The sequence below is a fragment of the Lissotriton vulgaris genome, unplaced genomic scaffold (genome assembly GCF_964263255.1).
Source record: "Lissotriton vulgaris unplaced genomic scaffold, aLisVul1.2 SCAFFOLD_388, whole genome shotgun sequence".
NCBI lineage: Eukaryota > Metazoa > Chordata > Amphibia > Caudata > Salamandridae > Lissotriton > Lissotriton vulgaris.
This window is the reverse complement of record NW_028250124.1, coordinates 850318-866668: the sequence shown is the minus strand read 5'-3', so window position 1 is coordinate 866668 and position 16351 is coordinate 850318.

Here is a 16351-nt window from a genome sequence, read left to right as displayed (position 1 = left end):
GAACCAGCTGTTGTAGCTCCTCAAGGCTTAGCACACCTTGGCTACAACTCTTAGCAAGGGAACAGTAGGAAAACACATAGTGTAGGTAGGTGCATCACTTACACCACACTAGAAACAGTATGTCGGGCCAAGGAGGAAACTCTGAGTCTCCCCTTGTGGCAGTTGACCCTCCACAGGTCATCCCTTCAGGATATACTGTGCTGAGCTTCAAGGAGTTAAGACGACTGTGTCACTCCAGGAAGATTCAGCAGGGGTCTAACCCCACAACGTCCTTTCTGATTGGTCTCTTGGAGACTTATGATGCCAGGAGAGCTGAGAAACTTCGTAGCTCTTCTAATCCAGAAGGAGACATGCCTCCCCTCGAGGGAACCCGAGACGATCCTGACCTCATTCACCTCGCAACCGAGAACGAGGATGTGGAGGAGGATGAGGATGAGGATCTCTCTGGGGATGAGGCAGATAAGGGACAGGTAGAAGTCGTCAGACTAACACGGTCCAACTTAAGCAAACATGATAGTGGTACTGGGGAAACCCCGGCGCTACTGTCAGGTCCGCTTAACATGGGGAATGGACGAGCCAGATCTCTGTCAAGAGGCTCTGGCAGATCCCTTCATACCAATGGCTCTCACAACTCTTCTCAAAGAGGGATGACGTCCCCTCAGAGGAGAGTGTACGAAGCGAAGGAAAGGGCAGCTAATCTGAGGATCGAAAGGGAAGAACTTGCCCTGGCCAAGGAAAAGCTTGCTTTTGCTAGAGAGCAACAGTTAAGTGGGGCAGTCCCCACTGGTGGCAGCAATGTACCTAGTAATAGGGAAAAGAGTTTCGATACGAAGCACCTTGGGAAGATAGTGCCCCCCTTTAAACAAGGGGACGACATCCACAAATGGATTACTGCTTTGGAGAGGGCCTGCACTGTGCAGGGTGTTCCCCAGAGTCAGTGGGCAGCTATCTTGTGGCTCTCCTTTGAAGGAAAAGGAAGAGACAAGCTCCTCACCACAAGGGTAGAGGACGCTAATAATTACCAGGTCTTGAAGAATACACTCGTTGAAGGGTTCGGCCTAACCACTGAGCAGTACAGGGTGCTGTTCAGGGATACCCAGAAAACGCAGTCTCAAGACTGGTCTGATTTTGTCGATTGTGCCACTAAGGCTTTTGAGGGCTGGTTGCTGGGCAGTAAGGTTACTGATTACGCAGGATTGTATAATTTGATGATGAGAGAACAAATTTTAAACAATTGTCAGAACCAGTTGTTGCATCAGCATCTTGTCGACTCGGATCTGACCTCTCCCCAAGAATTGGGAAAGAAGGCAGACCAATGGGTTCGTACAAGAGTTAAACAGAACCAGGGCCAGAATCAAGGTGGTCAGAAGAAAGCAGACCAAAAGGGTAAAGATTCTAAGGGGGAACAAAATGACCAGAAGTCTTCGACAGGTCCCCAACAACCCAAAGAGGGTGGGGGTCAGGCTCCCCAAAAGAAGAAAGAAGGCCAATCCAAAAGATGGTGCCAGTACTGTAAAAGTAAATCTCACTGGTTTAGTGAGTGCACCAAGAAAGGAGGAGGGCAGACTCCTGCCACTGCAGCCCCTAAGGCACCTGTGCCCCCTAGTACAGTCAGCAGTGGTAGTGCGCCTCCCAAGGGTTTAGTAGGGTTAACCCTGTGTTCTGAGGGGCGTGACAACTTAGTTGGCACACTCACTCAGGCTGTCCTTGTCAGTACAGGGGACGCGGACGTATCCCCTGACGTAAGCCCCAATACTTTGGGCAAATACCGACAGACGCCTTTCATAAATGGAAAGATGGCTCAGGCCTATAGGGACACTTGTGCCAGCGTCACCATGGTGACGCCTAACTTTGTGGACCCTGGACAGATCATGCCAGGTACAGAATTCCTGGTGACCAATGCAAGCAATGTCACTACCAATCACAGTATGGCAATTGTAGCTTTCTCCTGGGGAGGGGTAACTGGCCAAAAGAAGGTTGTAGTTAGTCCAGACCTCCCAGTGGATTGTTTGTTGGGCAATGATTTGGAGTCGTCACAATGGTCAGAAGTGGAGCACCGGACTCACATGGAAATGTTAGGTTTGCCAGCACATTGGTTCGCTGTGACTAGGTCGCAGGTCAGGAAATGCCCCACTGAACAGGTGCTGGATCCTGGAACAACGGACCAGACACCTCCCAAGAAAAAGAGCAGTAGGGTTAAGGCTGCGCCTTCCCCCTTGCCCCAGGTCGAGGATCAAGTCTCAGAGGAGGCTGACCTACAGGAATTGAGGGAAACTGAGCCTAGGGAGTTCGAACTTGATCAAGTTGAATTCTTGGGCTCAGGGGGACCCTCAAGGGAGGACCTGGGGAAGGACCAGTTAGACTGCCCTTCTCTTGAACCCCTCAGACAGCAGGCTGCTGCTGAGGCTGCTGGGAACGCCACAGGTACCCACAAGGTATACTGGGAAGATGGACTCCTGTACACTGAGTCAAGAGACCCCAAGCCTGGCATGACCAGGAGGCTGGTCGTACCCTTGTCTCAGCGTGGTTTCCTACTTACCTTGGCCCACGAGATTCCCTTAGCAGGTCACCTAGGCCAGACGAAAACGTGGGACAGGCTTGTCTCACACTTTCACTGGCCTCACATGAACGAAGATACCAAGGAGTTTTGCCGCTCCTGTGTCACTTGCCAAGCCAGTGGTAAGTCAGGTGGCACGACAAAGGCCCCCCTTATACCAATGCCTGTGGTGGGGGTGCCCTTTGAACGGGTGGGGATCGACATCGTCGGTCCCATGGAACCACCGACAGCATCAGGGCACAAGTTTATACTGGTGGTAGTGGATCATGCCACCAGGTATCCTGAAGCTATTCCCCTTAGGACCACTACAGCACCTGTTGTGGCACGAGCCCTAGTTGGAGTGTTCTCCAGAGTGGGCTTCCCTAAGGAGGTCGTCTCCGACAGAGGTGCAAACTTTATGTCGAGCTACTTAACTGCTATGTGGAAGGAATGTGGTGTCAACTACAAGTTCACTACACCCTATCATCCACAATGCAATGGGCTTGTTGAGAGATTCAACAGGACCCTAAAAGGGATGATTCATGGACTACCGGAAAAGCTTCGGCGTAGATGGGACGTCCTGATCCCCTGCCTCTTGTTCGCCTACAGAGAAGTCCCACAGAAGGGGGTTGGCTACAGCCCTTTTGAACTTTTGTACGGGCATCCTGTAAGAGGACCCCTGTGTTTGGTGAAGGAAGGATGGGAGAGACCTCTCAAAAAGCCTGCAACCAACATAGTGGACTATGTGCTTGGCCTCCGCTCGCGGATGGCTGAATACATGGAGAAGGCATCTGAAAACCTTAAGGCCAGCCAAGAACTCCAAAAAGCTTGGCATGACCAAAATGCTGTCTTGACTGTTTACCAGCCCGGACAGAAGGTGTGGGTGTTGGAGCCAGTGGCCCCAGCAGCACTCAAGGACAAATGGTCCGGGCCCCACACCATCCTGGAGAAAAAGGGAGAGGTCACCTACCTGGTCGACCTGGGAACTCCCCGGAGCCCCCACAGGGTGCTTCATGTCAACAGGCTAAAAGCATATGTCGACAGGAAGGACATGAGTTTGCTCATGGCCCTAGATGAGGGACAGGAAGAGGAGAGTGACCCTCTCCCCGACCTGCTCACTCAGAATCCTGACGATGGCTCGGTAGATGGTGTTGTCTTTTGTGGCAGCCTCTCCGAACATCAACAGAGCGACTGTAAACAGGTTCTTCAGTCGTTCCGACATCTGTTTTCTCTGACACCCAGTCAGACCGATTGGTGCACCCATGAGGTCGACACTGGTGACAGCTTGCCCGTGAAGAGTAAAATCTACAGGCAGCCTGATCACGTTAGAGACTGCATCAAAAGTGAAGTGCAGAAAATGTTGGAGCTGGGAGTCATTGAACCCTCGGATAGCCCTTGGGCTAGTCCCGTAGTTCTAGTGCCGAAACCTCACACCCAGGGTGGTAAGAGAGAGATGAGGTTTTGCGTAGACTACAGGGGTCTCAATGCAGTCACTAAGACTGACGCCCACCCAATACCTAGGGCAGACAAGCTTATCGATAGATTGGCTTCGGCCAACTACCTAAGTACGTTTGACCTGACAGCTGGGTATTGGCAAATCAGATTAGCTGAGGACGCCAAGCCTAAAACCGCATTTTCAACCCCTGGTGGGCATTATCAGTTCGTGGTGATGCCCTTTGGTCTGAAAAATGCACCTGCCACCTTCCAACGGTTGGTGAATCACGTCCTTACTGGGCTGGATGACTTCTGTGCGGCGTATCTTGACGATATTGCTGTCTTTAGCTCCACCTGGGAGGATCACCTGGTCCACCTGCGGAAGACGTTAGAGGCACTGCAAGCAGCAGGTCTCACTATCAAGGCCACCAAGTGCCAGATAGGGCAGACACAGGTTGTATACCTGGGCCACCTTGTAGGTGGAGGCCAGGTTCAGCCACTGGAGAGCAAGATACAGTCAATCAGGGACTGGGCTCCTCCAACCACCCAGACTCAGGTTCGAGCTTTCTTGGGCCTGACTGGTTACTACAGGAAGTTTGTCAGGAACTATGGTTCCATCGTGACACCATTAAATGAACTGACAAGTAAGAAAATGCCAAAAAAGGTTCAGTGGACAGCGAGCTGTCAAAAAGCATTCGATGACCTAAAGCAGGCCATGTGCACGGCGCCTATCCTCAAGAGTCCGGACTACTCCAAACCATTCATTGTCCAAACAGATGCTTCTGAGTTGGGTGTGGGAGCTGTTCTTTCTCAACTGAATTTTGATGGTCAAGACCAGCCCATTGCTTTTATAAGCAGAAGGCTGACCCCTAGAGAGAAGAATTGGTCAGCTATTGAGAGGGAGGCCTTTGCTGTGGTTTGGGCCCTGAAGAAGCTGAGGCCATACTTGTTTGGCACTCACTTCAAGATTCAGACCGACCATAAGCCCCTCTTGTGGCTAAATCAGATGAAGGGTGAAAACCCCAAACTGCTTAGGTGGTCCATTTCCCTACAGGGGATGGACTTCACAGTGGAACATAGACCTGGTACTGATCATGGCAATGCCGATGGGCTCTCCAGATATTTCCACTTAGAACAAGAAGACTCACCTGGTCAAGGTTAGCTAGTTGTTCCGACGTTTGGGGGGGGGGGGTCATGTAGGAGAGTAGGGTCTGCAATCCTATGAGCACCCAGATTTTTTGCTTTTGTTTCACTGGTTTACGACTTTCTCTGGCTGTGGGCCTGCCAATCAGACCCACAGCCTGGCTGTTCTCTTTCTAAATTACGATATGTACCCTAGGTGCATTTACCAATTGGTACTGGGCCACCTTATCAGACCCTGTAACTCAGGGCATAGGTGTACTCAGGGCCGCCAGGGGCTGCAGCATGTATTATGCCACCCCTGGCTGGCCTCCTAAATTTGACACAACTGGCTGCATGACAGCTGGGGCGAAGTCGTGTAATCACCCTTTGCTTTAGGTATAGTAGTTCTATATCTAACCATACAATGGACACCCGAGTTCCTATCAGTCACTCCTATGGCAGGCCTTGACAATCCTGAAGGCAGAGTGCGTGGGCTCGTGTGAACTGTGTTCTGGCACGAGCCGAGCCGGTTGCAGCTTGCGGAGAAAAGACCCAATGGCTGTTCCATGATAACGCGTACCACATCGGTAACTTCGGTGTCGCGTTATCAAGACATGTCGAGTAAGGTGTCATACGAATCGGGGTGCTGCCCTCTCACCAACCCTGGCGACGAGGTTAGCATTCTGCCCTTCTAGAGGGACACGACATGTACGTAACTGTGAACCCCGGTTAAAGTTAACGAAAGCCTCAGCTCCACAAAATGGATGCTGCCACCACAGACACGAGTCTGACCTCCTGCTGCTGGGAGTCCTTCCAGCGAGGAGCGCTTGGACAAAGGGTTTCCTGTCGAGGGCGGTGTTCGCACCGTCCCAGACAGGGTTTGTGTATTCTGGGTAGGTAGGGCTTTTGCGAGAAGGTGACTGCGGAGTGGCACCCCGGTGCTCACTACGCATCTGCCGGTTAGAACCAGTTCCAGGGGCGACAGCCCTGGCCTGGGGAAAGTCCGGCAGGGGAGAGGGGTGTAACTACCCCCCTTCCCGGTCCCACCCTTAGGGCAGGACCTAGTCATGTACCCGCCCCTTTCTTTAGGATAAAGGCCGGAGCGGGGACCCTTCTAAATTAGATCATCTTTGAATCAAGAATACTTTCTACGAAAGGACTTCAAGACTCTTCTCAAGATTTCTCCCTTGTGGCTAAGGAGTAGTCACCCTGCATCAGCGGGCACCATCTAAGAACTCTGCGGTTTGCTGTAAGTCCTTCCTCAAGGAATCCGACGTCCCAGCTCGACGAGAACCGGCTTCCCTGGCACCTCTGACCTCTACCCACGTCATCAGCTCAGCTGTGATCTGTGGGTGCGACGAGACCTCGAGGGACCGGCCATCATCAGAACCTGCACGCTCTTAAAAACCAGCACGACCAACGAGGTAACTCTCTGGTGAGTGCTCTGGGGTCCGAGAAGCCCCGACCCTGAGCCGCTCCAGCACCGAAGTGCAGTCTCCCAGCATCTCCACGATCTGCGTGGGGCCCTTCTGCTCGCTGCTCAGCACGTTGTCTGGTCACTAGCCGCTGGCTTGTGTCCTTCTGTGACGACATCCGAGAATCATCACTGCCGGTCTGGTTGCTCCAGACTGGCCCTTGCTTCCATCTTTTAGAGAAGCACCCCGGACCCTCCTGGTCCACTCAAGACGCCGACAGCGCCATCCTTCGTGGGACAGCTCGCACCTCCACCGGGGTCGCCGACAACGCCTCCTGGTCCGTGAGACTGCAGAGCCTAGCGGCGCCCACTCACCTGGTCGAGGTGACGGCCAACCGGTGCCTTCCCGGTACCCTCTGACTACTGGCTAGTAGTACGAACTTGGTCCCCTCTGCTTTCAGGTTTCATCAATCTCCGATCCAGGCTTGGATCTCTACGAACTATTCATCACTGGTCGCCGGCCAGCAACTCCTTTTCTTCCGGCTCCTGGCTCGTCAGCGAAGACCCCGACGCCTGTAAGACTTGTGCAGCCGCAGCCCTCGTGGCTAGGTAACTCGGCATTTCGGTGCCTGCATAGCCTCCTTACTCTAGGGTCCCGAGTCCCTCGCTTCCGACTTGCCTTAACCATTCCGTGTCCTCGGACACTTGTTTAAACGTGCACTTGAAGTATTTGCTAAAGAGATTTGGTTTGTGCTTAGTACCCTGTCCTCATAAAGAGTACAGGGCTGTTGTGATTCTTAATAAATATACTGTTTATTTTCATAACACTTGTGTGGTGTCCTTTCACTGGATGTTCAAGGGGTACATGTGTGGTAAACAGCTAGCTTAACGCGCCCTCTCGAGTCTTTAGCCTTAGACTGCTCGTATCCACGCTACTAGGATAGCTGGTCTATAGGTTGACTTACAACCAAACACCATAAGGGTCGTTGGAACGATACATAGCGGTCGCTAGAATAGCGAACGTTGCATATCGGGCCAACTTCTCACAGTGACTCTTTCAGTTCCATGTAGTAATCCTTTCAGTGAAGTGTAACGGATACTGTTATTTGTCTAGAATCACACTATGAGTCAGTGTGTATTTGGGAATTTTGAGAGAGAAACATTTTGTTGCTTGATGTATTTGCAGACACATAAGTACATGTACTCTTGCAGTTAGCCAGGCTTTACGGTACGCTGTACCTGAAACTCCTATGCGCTATGAATGTAGTAGTCTAACCAACTTCACACTTGTGATTCAGGCCTATAATTCCCCAGTTAGTATCCATACACTCCAGTAAACACCCTGTGAGTGCTCTAGCCATCCCATAGTGATTCTTTCAGTACCATGTAGTAATCCTTCCAGTGAAGTGTAACGGATACTTTTATTTGTCTAGAATCACACAATGAAGCATGGGCAAATTTTGTGAATTCGCGGTTCACGAATTTGCAAATAAATCTGCGAATTCGCGGATTTCCCAGCGAAATCGCGGATTCTTTGGCAATTGCACTACTATACTCAACTGGAGTACTTTCTACTGGCTAATCAGTAAGTGCTACCTCGTTGGGTAAATGTATTGTGCTTTTCCTACAATACAGCTGCGTAAATGCCCAGAAGAGTTGACCCCGTCTGTCTGTAACTTTGCCAGGGCCCCCATAGGCGCCGAGGTCCCTCGAGTGAGCTGTCCATCACAGTGGGGGAAAGGGCGGGAAGAGGTTTCATAGCCTAGTGTGTGTGGGGCCGGGCTTCTGTGCGAGTTCACATGCCTCTTGTTTATAAAGGTCAGAGACTGATAAGAGCAGCAGATGAGGAGAAAGCAGTAAGTGCTACCTCAATAGGTAAATGTATCATGCTTTTCCTACACTACAGCTGCGTAAATGCCCAGAAGAGTTGTGTTCAGTGACCACGTGTGTCTGTAACTTTGACACTGCGCCCATAGGCACCGAGGTCCCTCGAATGAGCTGTCCATCACAGTGGGGGAAAGGGAGGGAAGAGGTTGCATAGCCTAGTGCGTGTTGGGCCGGGCTTCGGTGCGAGTTCACATGCCTCTTGTTTATGAAGGGTCAGAGACCGATAAGAGCAGCAGATGAGGAGAAAGCAGTAAGTGCTCCCTCGTTGGGTAAATGTATTGTGCTTTTCCTGCACTACAGCTGCGTAAATGCCCAGAAGAGTTGACCCCGTGTGTCTGTAACTTTGCCACCGCTCCCATAGGCGCCGAGGTCCCTCAAGGGAGCTGTCCATCACAGTGGGGGAAAGGGCAGAAAGAGGCTGCATAGCCTAGTATGTGTGGGGCCGAGCTTCTGTGCGAGTTCACATGCCTCTTGTTTATTAAGGGTCAGAGACCGATAAGAGCAGCAGATGAGGAGAAAGCAGTAAGTGCTACCTCGTTGGGTAAATGTATTGTGCTTTTCCTGCACTACAGCTGCGTAAATGCCCAGAAGAGTTGACCCCGTGTGTCTGTAACTTTGCCACTGCACCCATAGGCGCAGAGGTCCCTCGAGTGAGCTGTCCATCACAGTGGGGGATAGGGCGGGAAGAGGTTGCATAGCCTAGTATGTGTGGGGCCGGGCTTCTGTGCGAGTTCACATGCCTCTTGTTTATGAAGGGTCAGAGACCGATAAGAGCAGCAGATGAGGAGAAAGCAGTAAGTGCTACCTCGTTGGGTAAATGTATTGTGCTTTTCCTGCACTACAGCTGCGTAAATGCCCAGAAGAGTTGTGTTCATTGACCACGTGTGTCTGTAACTTTGCTACCGCGCCCATAAGCGCCGAGGTCCCTCGAGTGAGCTGTCCATCCCAGTGGGGGAAAAGGAGGGAAGAGGTTGCATAGCCTAGTGCGTGTGCGGCCGGGCTTCTGTGCGAGTTCACATGCCTCTTGTTTATGAAGGGTCAGAGACCGATAAGAGCAGCAGATGAGGAGAAAGCAGTAATGCTACCTCGTTGGGTAAATGTATCATGCTTTTCCTGCACTACAGCTGCACAGGTTGGGTTTTGAGCCAAGAGAGGTGCAGAAAGAGGGAATAGGGTTGTAGAAAAAGGCAAGAGGGTTGCAGAAAGAGGTAAGAGGGGTACAGAAAGAAGCAACAGAGGTGAAGAAATAAGCAAGGGAAGTTCAGAAAGAAGCAATAGAGGTGCATAAAGAGGCAAGATGGGTGCAAAAAGAGACAAGAAAAGTGCAGAAAGAAGCAACAGAGATGCAGAAAGGGGGAATAGGGGTGGAGAAAGAGGCAAGAGGGGTGCAGAAAGAAACAAAAGAGGTGCAGAAATAAACAAAAGAAGTGCAGAAAGAAGCAACAGAGGTGCAGAAAGAGGCAGGAGTGGTGCAGAAAGAGGGAGGAGGGGTGCAGGAAGAGGCAAGAGGAGTGCAGAAAGAGGCAGAAGGGGTACAGAAAGAAGCAAGATAAATGCATAAAGAAGCAACAGGATGCAGAAAGGGGAAGTGGGGTGGAGAAAGAGGCAAGAGTGATACAGAAAGAAACAAGAGAGGTTCAGAAAGAAATAAAAGAAGTGCAGAAAGAAGGAACAGAGGTGCAGGAAGAGGCAATAGGGGCGCAGAAAGAGTGAAGAGGGGTGCAGAAAGAAACATAGGGGTTGGAGAAAGAAGGGACAAAGGTGCAGAAAGAAGCAAGAGAAGTGCAAACAGAAGTAACAGAGATGACAAAAGGGGAACCAGGGGTGGAGAAAGTGTTCAGAGGTTTTCAGAAAGATGAAAGAGAGATGCAGAAAGAAACAAAAGTCACTCCTCAATATGGCACTATCATATGCACTCATACACCTATACAAACACTCTCACACCGCCACTCATCCACAGAGTTACTCACACACCTCGTCAGTCACCCAAAGACTGAATCACACTGCCATTTTCTCACCTATACAGTCATACACACACCACCTCACTTATTCATATAGATACTAACACATACTTACTTTCTTATACAACCACTGACACAAGCACACACTCATCCATACAGCCACTCTCACAATCACTCACTCTCACATATAGTTACTTATATACTCCAACACTCACATATACTGCCTTTCACATATATAGTTACTCACACATATACCACTGAGACATCCATCCACTCACCAACATAGCTATACACACACTCACTCACCCATACAGCCTATTGCTGACACACTCATGAACCCATACACCCACTGAATCACCCACTCACACATCCGTGCAGGGACTCACATATACACACCCACAGTCAGGCACCCATACATGTAATTAGACAACCAATCAATAACCCATATAGACACTCATGTAGCTACTCACCAACCCATGCAACCACTTACACACCAACTCCTTAGATGGAAGCACGTAATTGTCACTATTATCATCTATTCAAAAGCCCTCCGATGGGCCTCAGAATGCAGGGGTCAGTTCTCCATCCTATGCGTTGTCATCCCACTTTGCAGGCAATCCTTCACGGCATATACTACAAGGCCCAGAGGGCCTAGCGAACAATTCAGCCTAATTTAGCAATTACAAATTGGGTGTGTCAGATAGCACAAACTGAAATGTCGAGCCTCTGAATAAAGAGCAGGAGCTCTGAAACGTGTCAGGCTGATATCGGCATGCAGGCTGTAAATACTTTTTGGATTGCTGGACTCAGTTTACTTAAATAAAGGGCTTTTATGCCAGTTGCCGTCTGCATGCATCCTTGCTAGGGGACACTCGGAGCTTGGGTTTTTACACGCAGTCCCGCTGTGAAGGATTGCACTACCCCGTTATTACTGGGGGCCACAGGGCTAGGAATCATGCCTAAGCCTGCAAAGTGGGATGACAACTCATAGGATGGAGAACTGACCCCTGCATTCTGAGGCCCATAGGAGGGCTTTTGAATAGATGATAACAGTGACAATTACGTGCTTCCATCTGAGGAGTGAATTATTCTGACACATACTTCAATGCCCAGAGGGCCTAGCGAACAATTCAGCCCATCGGAGGGCGCCTAATTTAGCAATTACAATTTGGGTGTGTCAGATAGCACAAACTGAAATGTCGAGCCTCTGAAGAAAGAGCAGGAGCTCTGAAACGCGGCAGGCTGATATCGGCATGCAGGCTGTAAATACTTTTTGGAATGCTAGACTCAGTTTACTTAAATTAAGGGCTTTTATGCCAGTTGCCGTCTGCGTGCATTCTTGCCTAGGTGGCACTTGGAGCTTGGATATATCTATATATATAATATATATTACATTTTGTATAATTTGCATTGGTGTTGGTTAACATGTGTTATTTTCATTACATTGGCGAGCTAATGGGGAATGTCAAGCTTGTCAAGCTTGCAATAGAAATTCCTGTCTCACATTACCACCCCTTATACAGCCACCACCAACAACAGCAAACACAACAATACCACACAGCAACAATACCACCCCTGCCAAAACCATAGTAATTTTAATATCTCCATACCATCACATTACTACTAAGCATTAATACCACAACCAATATCACATTACCACCAGCATAATTTACACCACCAATATCAAATTACCACCAATATAACATTACCACCAATATGAATACCACCACTAATATCACATTACCAAAAGTATGAATACCGCCACAAATATCACATTACTATCAACATGAATACCACCACCAATATCACATTATCATCAGTATGAATACCGCCACCAATATCGCATTACCATCAACATGAATACCACCACCAATATCACATTATCATCAGTATGAATACCACCACCAATATCACATTACCATCAATATCACATTACCACCAATATCAATACCACCACCAATATCAAATTACAATCAAAAATGAATACCACCACCAATATTACATTACCACCAATATGAATACCACCACTAATATCACATTACCACAAGTATGAATACCGCCACCAATATCACATTACCATCAACATGAATACCACCACTAATATCACATTATCATCAGTATGAATACCACCACCAATATCACATTACCATCAACATGAATACCACCACCAATATCACATTATCATCAGTATGAATACCACCACCAATATCACATGTTATGTTATAATGGTTTTTGTAGCGCGCACTGTTACTCTAGAATGTTCTGGCACGGAGAAGAGCAAATGAGGGAGCAGGAAGTTAGTAAATCATGTTTAACAGATGCGTTTTTAGCTGCTTCTTAAAAATCCGAAACTCCGAGATATGTTACCACCAATATCACATTACCACCAATATGAATACCACCACCAATATCACATTACCATCAACATGAATACCACCAATATCACATTATCATCAGTATGAATACCACCACCAATATCACATTACCACCAATATCACATTACCACCGATATGACTACCACCACCAATATCACATTACCACCAATATGAATACCACAACTAATATCAAATTACCCCAAGCATGAATACCGCCACCAATATCACATTACCATCAACATGAATACCACCACCAATATCACATTATTATCAGTATGAATACCACCAATATGAATACCACCACCATCATCATATTATCATCAATATGAATACAACAGCAAACACAACAATACCACACAGCAACAATAGCACCCCTGACAAAACCATAGTAATATTTAAATCTCCATATCACCACCAATATCACATTACCACCAATATCACATCCCTACTAAGCATGAATACCACCACTAATATCACATTACCACAAGTATGAATACTGCCACCAATATCACATTACCATCAACATGAATACCACCACCAATATCACATTATCATCAGTATGAATACCACCACCAATATCACATTACCACCAATATCACATTACCACCAATATGAATGCCACCACCAATATCACATTACCACCAATATGAATACCACCACCAATATTACATTAACACCAATATGAATACCACAACTAATATCACATTACCACAAGTATGAATACCGCCACCAATATCACATTACCATCAACATGAATACCACCACCAATATCACATTATCATCAGTATCAATACCACCACCAATATCACATTATCATCAGTATGAATACCCCCACCAATATCACATTACCATCTACATGAATACCACCACCATTATCACATTATCGTCAATATGAATACCGCGACCAATATCACATTACCACCAATATGAATACCACCACCAATATGGCATTACCACCAGTATGAATACCGCCACCAATATCACATTACCATCAACATGAATACCACCATCAATATCACATTATCATCAGTATGAATACCACCACCAATATCACATTACCACCAATTTCACATAAATACCACCATCAATATCACATTATCATCAGTATGAATACCACCACCAATATCACATTACCATCAATTTCACATTACCACAAATATGAATACCACCACCAATATCACATTACCACCATTATGAATACCACAACTAATATCACATTACCACAAGTATGAATACCGCCACCAATATCACATTACCATCAACATGAATACATCCACCAATATCACATTATCACCAGTATGAATACCACCAATATCACATTACCACCAATATGAATACCACCACCAATATCAGATTACCACCAATATGAATACCACCACTAATATTACATTACCACCAATATCACATTATAACCAGTATGAATACCACCAATATCACATTACCACCAATATGAATACCACAACCAATATCAGATTACCACCAATATGAATACCGCCACCAATATTTCATTAGCACCAATATCACATTATCAGCAGTATGAATACCACCACTAATATCACATTACACAAGTATGAATACCGCCACCAATATCACATTACCATCAACATGAATACCACCACCAATATCACATTATCATCAGTATCAATACCACCACCAATATCACATTATCATCAGTATGAATACCGCCACCAATATCACATTACCATCAACATGAATACCACCACCATTATCACATTATCATCAATATGAATACTGCCACCAATATCACATTACCACCAATATGAATACCACCACTAATATTACATTACCACCAATATCACATTATCACCAGTATGAATACCACCAATATCAGATTACCACCAATATGAATACCACCACCAATATTACATTACCACCAATATGAATACCGCCACCAATATTACATTAGCACCAATATCACATTATCAGCAGTATGAATACCACCACTAATATCACATTACACAAGTATGAATACCGCCACCAATATCACATTACCATCAACATGAATACCACCACCAATATCACATTATCATCAGTATCAATACCACCACCAATATCACATTATCATCAGTATGAATACCACCACCAATATCACATTACCATCAACATGAATACTACCACCATTATCACATTATCATCAATATGAATACTGCCACCAATATCACATTACCACCAATATGAATACCACCACCAATATCACATTACCACCAGTATGAATACCGCCACCAATATCACATTACCATCAACATGAATACCACCGCCATTATCACATTATCATCAATATGAATACTGCCACCAATATCACATTACCACCAATATGAATACCACCACCAATATCACATTATCATCAGTATGAATACCACCACCATTATCACATGTTATGTTATAATGGTTTTTGTAGCGCGCACTGTTACTCTAAAGTGTTCTGGCACGGAGAAGAGCAAATGAGGGAGCAGGGAGTTAGTAAATCATGCTGAACAGATGCATTTTTAGCTGCTTCTTAAAAATCCGAAACGCCGAGATATGTTACCACCAATATCACATTACCACCAATATGAATACCACTACCAATATCACATTACCATCAACATGAATACCACCAATATCACATTATCATCAGTATGAATACCACCACCAATATCACATTACCACCAATATCATACTACCACCGATATGAATACCACCACCAATATCACATTACCACCAATATGAATTCCACAACTAATATCACATTACCACAAGCATGAATACCGCCACCAATATCACATTACCATCAACATGAATACCACCACCAATATCACATTATCATCAGTATGAATACCACCAATATGAATACCACCACCATCATCGTATTATCATCAATATGAATACAACAGCAAACACAACAATATCACACAGCAACAATACCACCCCTGACAAAACCATAGTAATATTTATATCTCCATACCACCACCAATATCACATTACCACCAATATCACATCCCTACTAAGCATGAATACCACCACTAATATCACATTACCACAAGTATGAATACTGCCACCAATATCACATTACCATCAACATGAATACCACCACCAATATCACATTATCATCAGTATCAATACCACCACCAATATCACATTACCACCAATATCACATTACCACCAATATGAATGCCACCACCAATATCACATTACCACCAATATGAATACCACCACCAATATTACATTACCACCAATATGAATACCACAACTAATATCACATTACCACAAGTATGAATACCGCCACCAATATCACATTACCATCAACATGAATACATCCACCAATATCACATTATCACCAGTATGAATACCACCAATATCACATTAGCACCAGTATGAATACCACAACCAATATCAGATTACCACAAGTATGAATACCGCCACCAATATCACATTACCACCAATATGAATACCGCCACCAATATTACATTACCACCAATATCACATTATCAGCAGTATGAATACCACCACTAATATCACATTACACAAGTATGAATACCGCCAGCAATATCACATTACCATCAACATGAATACCACCACCAATATCACATTATCATCAGTATCAATACCACCACCAATATCA